This window comes from Manis javanica, chromosome 17, assembly GCF_040802235.1.
Source record: "Manis javanica isolate MJ-LG chromosome 17, MJ_LKY, whole genome shotgun sequence".
Classification (NCBI taxonomy): Eukaryota; Metazoa; Chordata; class Mammalia; order Pholidota; family Manidae; genus Manis; species Manis javanica.
In genome coordinates this window covers 19,163,015-19,170,936 of record NC_133172.1, presented here as the reverse complement: position 1 = coordinate 19,170,936, position 7,922 = coordinate 19,163,015, and the positions used below count along the sequence as shown (strand labels likewise).

The window sequence follows — 7,922 nt, the reverse complement described above, 5'->3', positions numbered from 1 at the left end:
GGGAGGAAAGGGGAAGCGGATGGGAAGCAGGGCCGGGAGCACCATGCTCAGGGCAAAGAGAAGCTGCCAAGGGGAAGTGTGCAAAGGTGTGGGTCCTGCCCATGGCTGCTGCCCGTGGCTGCTCCTCTTCCTGCAGACATCAGATGGCCCCCTGTTCTCTGTACCTGAGACCCAGTGCATGTCTGCAAAGGGGCAAACACTGGGAGGGGGCCACGGCCCGGGGTCCTAAGCAGGCTGCAGATGGGGGGTGCGCCCCTGGCTGGGTCAGCTCTTGTGATCTCTTCCTTTCCTGTTAGTATGGCCCCACCCCATCTGCACCCCTCACCCTCCTCCTTACCAAGAACAGATATAAAATTACCCCTGTGTGACTCAGGAGAGAAGGGACCAGAGTTTCAGGTGAATTTCTGCCAAGACAAGTTCCCATTCAGAACAAATGAGAAAAGAGGTGAAGGGTCCTCTTTATTCACACCCTCTCAGGTGGTGGAGGAGGGTCAGGTCACCATCCCTGGGAGCTCCCCCACTTCCTGGGGGGATGGGAGCCTTTGTCTGGCCCACCCAGGGATCAGGGCAGCCCTTCAGGGTCTGCAGAAATCAGGAGAGTTGGGAACCTGGCCTCGGATCCCTGAATATCCCCAGGCTCAGAGCTGATTTGCTGGCTCAGGCTCCAGCTTGTGACCCTAGCCAGGGAGTGGGGTCAGGCGGACCCTGCCACAGCTCTTAAAGAGCAGCTGACGGAGGAAACTAAGAAGCCACATCTGCTTTATGGTCGATGAGGCAGTAAATGTTCGTGTTGGGGAGTGACAGACACTGTAAAAGAAGAAGAGGCCAAACCATTGCAGAACCTGTGCAGCACCTGCCAGTCCCTGCATCCACCTGGGGCTGCTCTAGGCAGGACCGGGCTGGGCCAGGGGGTTTGACTCCCAAGTCCTCCCTCCTCCCATCACCTTCTGTTTCCCTTTCTGCCATTGTTTTCTGAACCTGGTAGATCAGCAGGGGGTGGGCTGGGGGCATCTGGGACCCTTGGCGCTGTGGGACCAGAGCATTCATTGCTCACACTCACCTCATAGGAAGATGACAAGGATGTCACTTTCAGTGTCCCATTTGCACAGTAGAAAAGCCCCAGTCATAACAATCAGGCAAGAAGGAGAAATGGATGCATCCAAATCAGAAAGGAGAAAGTACAGTTATGTACATATGTTGGCAGATGGCATGAACTTACATGTAGACAACCCCAAGGATTCCACAAATCTGGTAGAACTAACAAACGAATTCGGCCAAGTTGCAAGACACAAAATCAACATACAAAAATCAGGTGTGTTTCTCCACACAAAAATGAACTATCCAAAATGGATATTAAGAAAATAATTGAAATTACAATAACTTTGCAAGGAATAAAATACTTAGGAGTAAATTTAACCAATGAGGGAACAGACTTGTGTAGGGAAATCTAGCAATCATGTGGAAAGAAATTTACAAAACCACTGATAAATGGAAAGACATCCCATGTTCACAAACAGGAAGACCTACCATAGTTAAGATGACGATACCACCAAAGAGACACACAGATTCAATGCAATCCTTTCCAACATTCCAATGAAATATTTTGTAGAGAAAGAAATTTCCAAAAACTCACATAGAATCTCAAGGGATCTCAAATAACCAGTTCTAGACTCAGGCCCCATAGAGGCAGGTGGGGCATTCTGTCCTGCTGTGTGATAATGACTGACCAGACACACTAACCCCGTGAATGGCACTGCAGGGACTAGGAATCCAGAAATGAATGAGGGGGACAGGCAGGGAGCAGGGGGTGGTGAGTACGTGAGGGAAAGCTCTACCAGTCAGTCTACTGATGGTGAAGTACAATTCACCCCACCCAACACCCAGAGGTCAGAGAGGAATCACTCACGGCAGACACCAAGCTGGACAGCTGCTCTTGTACTCAGAAGACTTCCGTGTAAGGCCTGTAGGGTGTAGTATCCTGCGTCCTCCTGGGTGACATCCTGGAACAGCGATCCATTGGGGTGTACTGTCTCTCAGCCGCTGTATGCGATCCCTGGGGTAACTGCTCGTGTGTTTATTACATATGATACAATTGTAGAGTTGAAATTTATATGTTTCCCTTTGTACCAGGCATAGCCTGGAAGACTCTCAGGAGGACTGTGAGTAAGCAGAACATCCTGCCCTTGGGCAGCATTGGGCTGCACTGACTCCACGGTGAGCTGGGCAGTTGTGGGCAGGTTCCAAGTTAAGAGTGAGCCTAGGAGGGAAGAGGGAGAGATCCGTCAATATGGGGACCTATTATTGGGATAGAAAGATGAGGCCCTGGGTCCTGAGCAGGTCTCTTCATCCTTCAGCCTTGGGTATGTGTGTGTGTCTCCTACTAGTCAAGGTCAGGAGCACGACCACCATGACTTCCATGACTTCAGCCCCTTGGCCCCTGTTTCCAATGCTCTTCCCAGTGTCTGTCCGGTTGGGTCCCACACACACTGAGGGCATCCTTGGGAGACACCTGCCCTAACCATCTCCTCTGAAGACCTTCCATCTCCACTTTCTGACCTGCCCCTACTCTGTTCCGTCCACGGCCTTGTCTGCCCCTGACAGCACATCCTAGATCTCCCTGCGTGTCTGCCTCCCTCCCCATACAACGTGAGCCCCACGAGGCAGCGCCCACCTGATCTGGCTGCACCCAGCGGTGGAACAGGCTGCAAGTATCCAGGCAGCAATGAATCAATGTTCCCAGGCCTTCTGTGTCCCTCCTGGGGTTTATATGACAAAATCTGAGGTTGGTGAGAAAGGGCGATATTTATTAGCCTTTGGTTATGGTTTTATTTTTATTTTAGTGTCACCTCACATTGTTATTTTTCTTCTCAGTTTTCATAATTCAATACTCAGAGATGAATAACCTGTAAACCTCACAGCATTTGAGATTTCCCTGCCTCTGACCACTTCCGGACCATGAACCCTCCAGCAGCTGAGCCGCAGCCCCGCCCGCCCCTGTGCCCCTGTCCTCTCTGCTCAGGTGCAGAGGGAGGCCGCGGCCCCTCTATGAGCCCTGTCCGCCCCCGGAGATCCCGGCCGCTCTCTGTCTCCCATCCTGCCGCCCTCTCCCCGGGAATCGTGCCCTCTCACCCGCCAGCAGGAGCCCCTGCCAGGGGACCGGCCCTCGGACGGCACCAGGGTGTCCGCTGCCGGTCTGTCCCTGCCTCTGTGAGAAGAGCTTCTGTCGGAGCACTGCAGTCCCCAAGTGCCGGCTCTGCCTGCCTTCCTCCCTCTGTCCTCCTGGGGCGGAGCGCTTCGTGGGGTCACGTGGGCCGGGGCGGGGTCTAGCCCGACACCCTCCCTCTCCCCGCCCCTCAGCCCTGCCTCCCACGTGGTTCCTCTTCCCCTTGACTACATCTGGCTGGGGGATTTCTGAGGCCTCTTCCTCTTCATCTGTGACTCCCCCTCCCACACACACACACTCACTCTCACACTCACTCACTCACACAAGCACGCCCTTGATGGATAAGCAAAAGCCTGTGGCGTTGGTTTCGGCTCACAGTCAGCCTCCCCTCAGTCCTCGCACCTTGGCATCAGGCTTTTTCTTCCAGAGCAGGAGCCTGGGGGCTACATCAGGACTTCCTGTCGCAGGATGTCCCCACTGTGCATCGAAATCATCCGTGCGACTTGAAAACACTTTCATATGCCCAGGTGACAACCTTAGAAATGCTGTCTTAGGAGCTGCGCAGGCGACGTGGATGCTGAGCCGGGCTGAGGCCCTGTGATGTGCCGCGCGTGACAGCCTGTCCCCTTCTCCTGCTCTCAGGGAGGCTGTGCAGACCCTGTTCCAATGCAGTTTCTGACTCAGCAGGTGTTGGGGGACCGGAGTCTGTGTCTTAATAACCACCAGAGGATGCTGGTCACATTGATAACCACACTGTGGATAACAAGGCTGATGGAGACGCCCCTCCCCCTGAGAGGACAGCTCGCCCACCCACCCCAGTGTGACCTCTGCTGTGTCCTGACCTTGGTTCTGTCAACACCATACACACAGCCCCAGGAGTCCCCAAACCCAAGGGATTATTTCCCTTTGAACACAGAAATAGAGCTGGTTACCAAGGTCTTCCAGCTGATCTTAAATGCTTTGGGAGGAGACTCCCAGCAGGCAGGTCACAGAGAGGAATGCAGGGCAAGAAAGAGGCCAGCTGGGTGATGAGAGGGGAGAGGGGAGGGGAGAGGGGTCTGGAGGGGTCCCACCCGAGGGGTCCCACCCTCTGTGCCTGGGCGTCAGCAGCCTGGCCTCTGACCCCGGGCACAGGCCCAGGACCCGGTGTCTGAGGAGTGCAGGTCCTGGGTATGAAGAGGGAGGTCCCCTGTGTGTGGTGGGAAGAGATGACAGTTGCGGGAGGTTGGGTGGCTGGAGGCTCCCTGTTGCTAGGGGTGAGGATGGAGGGAGACCCTGCCTCTCCATGGCTATTGGCTGAGCCGTGGCTCTAGAGCCTGTCGTGTGCTCCCGGGACATGCTGGGCAGCCCGTGTCCTCTGCCTGGTGGACTTCCCTGAGGTCACTCACCCTGCCTTCCCCATGCGTGGTACCAGGTGAGGTAGGGAGCTGCACAGCGTCCCCTACAACGGAAGGGTGCTCCCAGGTTGTTACAAGGACCGGCTGGACAGAACAGGCCTGTGGGAGGGTCATGCAGGTTCTGTTAGGAAAAGGGATGTAAATGAGGTTCCTTTTCCACCTCTTTCATCAAAGCCAGATTCCTGTGTTAATTTCCTGTGTCGTCTCGGAGTCCGATGCTGCCCCTGGAGGGCACGAGGAGACCTGCTGCCAATGTCGGGGCTGCACCAGGGAGGCTGACCAGGCTCAAAGGGATGAGGCCGCCCTGAGTGCTGGGCAGAGGTGGGCCACGACCCCCGGAGGAGGGGCTGGTCACTGTGGGTCCCCAGGCTGCCTAACTCCACCCCAGTCAGGCTGAGTCCAGGGAAAGGACAGGATTTGTGCAGAGAACTCCTGACCCACTGTCGGGTGACCAACCCCACAGGGGACTGTGCTGCCTCAGGATGGGCTCTCTGTTCCTGAGATTTAAAAGGAGGGCCTGGTGGGGTGTCTCTTGAAACCCTTGGGGGAGGGCACTGGCCTGGGGGACTGGGCCCCAGAATGCCCTGTGGTCCCTCAACAGAGCCCTGGCCATCACCTGCTCTAGGCCTCCTCCAGGGCCCAGGGCTGGAGCAGCTCCACCTGGAGACTCCGACATGGGGTCCTGGGGCTCCTCTGTTAGGGGAAGGGAGGTTCCCGAGGGTACCCCCAGCCCTTGCAAGGTGGAAGCAAAAGCTGACCCTGGAGGCGCTGCGGAGACGTGCGGAGAAGCGCGACCTCGGCCACTGAGACCCCGGCCCCTGCGGTCATCCTGCTCATCCGCGCCTCGGGCGGGACCCGGCCAGCCCGGGCGCCACCGGAGCGGTCCTTCCTGCAGCTCCCGGCGCGCAGGACCCCGTCCGGCCCCTCGCCCGCAGCCCGCCGGCCGCACACGTCCCTGGAGCCGGGCCTAGGGTGGCGGCGGCTCGGCGCGGACGGGCGGGCTCGGCGGCGTCCCCATGGCCGCAGCCGGCTGGCGGGACGGCTCCGGCCAGAAGTACCGGCTGGTGGTGGTCGGCGGAGGCGGCGTGGGCAAGTCGGCGCTCACCATCCAGTTCATCCAGGTGTGGCATAAACTGGGAAAAAACGAAGTCCTATTTTGTAAGGGATTATGATCCAATCATTGAGGATTCCTATACAAAGCAGTGCATGATAGATGACAGAGCAGCCCGGCTAGATATTCTGGACACTGCAGGACAAGAAGAGTTTGGAGCCATGAGAGAGCAGTATATGCGAACCGGCGAGGGTTTCCTGTTCGGTGTTTTCCGTCAGATAGAGGCAGTTTTGAAGAAATCCATGTTTCAAAGACAGATTCTCAGAGTAAAGGATCGTGATGAGTTTCCAATGATTTTAATTGGTAATAAAGCACATCTGGATAATCAAAGACAGGTAACACAGGAGGAAGGACAGCAGTTAGCACGACAGCTTAAGGTGACATACATGGAGGCGTCAGCAAAGATTCGGATGAATGTGGATCAAGCTTTCCATGAACTTGTCCGGGTTGTAAGGAAATTTCAAGAGCAGGAATGTCCTCCTTCACCAGAGCCAACGAGGAAAGAAAAAGATAAGAAAGGCTGCCATTGTGTCATTTTCTAAGAATCCCTCGAGTTTTAGCTACTAACTGCCAGGAAAAGCCCTCTTCTCCTTTTCTCCTTAACAGTTTACATCACGTTGGTACCTTTCTAGCCTTAGACAAATGATCACCATGGTAGCCTTAGACCAAGAAGCTGGCTCATCCGTTCTGTGAAGCTAATCCTATGCTCATTTCAAGACAGATTTAAAGGAAACACTAAGGCTGCTTCAGAGATTATCTGATTCTTTGAAAATATGTATTTGTGTAAGATATAAATTCTTTTTTAAGGGCTTATTATATTTTAATAGGGATGAATCAGTTTTGGAACCTAAGCTGTTTGCCAAGCTGAAGTCATTCATTGTGAAATAACTTTTAACTTCTGGAATCATGTTGCCTATTGTTACTCTAAATAGAAACATAGGACTTTTTTTAAAATGTGAATTTTTGCCTGTCTCTGAAAATTTTGATGTCAACTTAAGGTAACCTTAAATACACTGAACTGAATCCACAAAAGTGAGATATCTCAGACTTTTACTGATGCTCTAGCCTTTGTTTTCCAGTGGCCAAAATACCAAAAAGCTTTTGTATTTATAGATTAGAAAGTGCATATAAAGCCTTTATTATTACTCCCACTCTGAAAGATGGTAATATTCCATGTGGCCAAATATTTGGACTCATTCTGGGCTTAGGCATTTCAATGCTCTTGGTTTTTAGTTTAACTTTTTTCACAGCCATGTTGAGAGTAAAAATAAATAATTTTTGTCTGTCTTCCTTTTCAAGTATTTCTGGATAAAGGATTCAAATCAATACTAAAACTTTTTGTTTGTAATAGAAAATATGGAATTGATCTTTCCAGGGTCAGAGATGATTAATGTTTTTGCTACATACTTTTACATATTATTTTCTTATCAAACTAGTTAACAAGTATTTTTATATGTTTGTAAGCAAATATGTTTTCACAGCATACCTTGTGTATATGTACAGATAAGTACTTAATTCTCACTGTTCACTTTTAACTGACAAAGAAAAAGAAAAGTGAAAACTACAGAAACTGTGGTAGAACTTTGCTTGCTGCTCTGGTCCTGGTTGTACCCACCCTTGGTCAGTCACATACCTACTCAAGACATCTTCCCCGTAGAGTACAACAGGATGAGAATCTGAAGTCACTTAGATATCCCCAAGTAGGAAGTGTAAGACTTTTAATTGACAGTGTAACTGTGGATGGCTTCTGATTTTTTAATTGTGTGGATTGTGTTTAAACAATTCAAAAGTACATTCCTGACTGTGAGATACTAAGTGGTATTGCACAGTTGTCACTTTATTGAATGTGCACAACAGTCCCATGAAGTTTATAAAGCGTACCCTTCAGGTGCTAGAATTAAAACTGATGTTATCAAAAAAAAAAAAAGGCAGACCCTGGGTTCTCCTGTCCCATCCTGCAAGGGACGTTCCCCTCATTCCCCAGGATCCTCAGGGGACCACAGCTGGTGTCCCCAAAGACAGGGTCCCCCAGGATGGGGCGTGGCCTTTGCGGTCAGGTGGGGCTCTCACCTCCCGTAGTGGTAATCCCCCCTGGGGTGGAGGGCCTGAGTTCGTGGGAGGTCAGTCACTCCAAGGAAGAGGTGGGGAGGGGCGCCCATTGTCTGGGAATGTGCATTGAGCCCTCACTGTTGTGCAGCCCCCATCCTCCCTTCTGACTCGACAAGAGATAAAGGCCCTTCCCTGGGACATT

At 52.3% G+C, this 7,922-nt stretch overlaps 1 long non-coding RNA gene and 1 pseudogene across 1 annotated transcript in view; one reads left to right on the top strand and one right to left on the bottom strand.

Annotated features, from left to right (window-relative positions):
• Positions 1–446: 446 nt before the first annotated feature.
• LOC108388089 (uncharacterized) overlaps positions 447–7,922 on the bottom strand; it is a 30,856-nt gene continuing 23,380 nt past the window's right edge. Inside the window, exon 3 of the long non-coding RNA XR_012126861.1 lies at positions 447–2,257. This is a non-coding gene — a long non-coding RNA (uncharacterized lncRNA). The remainder of the gene's footprint in view (positions 2,258–7,922) is intronic.
• On the top strand, positions 5,216–6,943 carry LOC140847040 (ras-related protein R-Ras2 pseudogene; annotated as a pseudogene).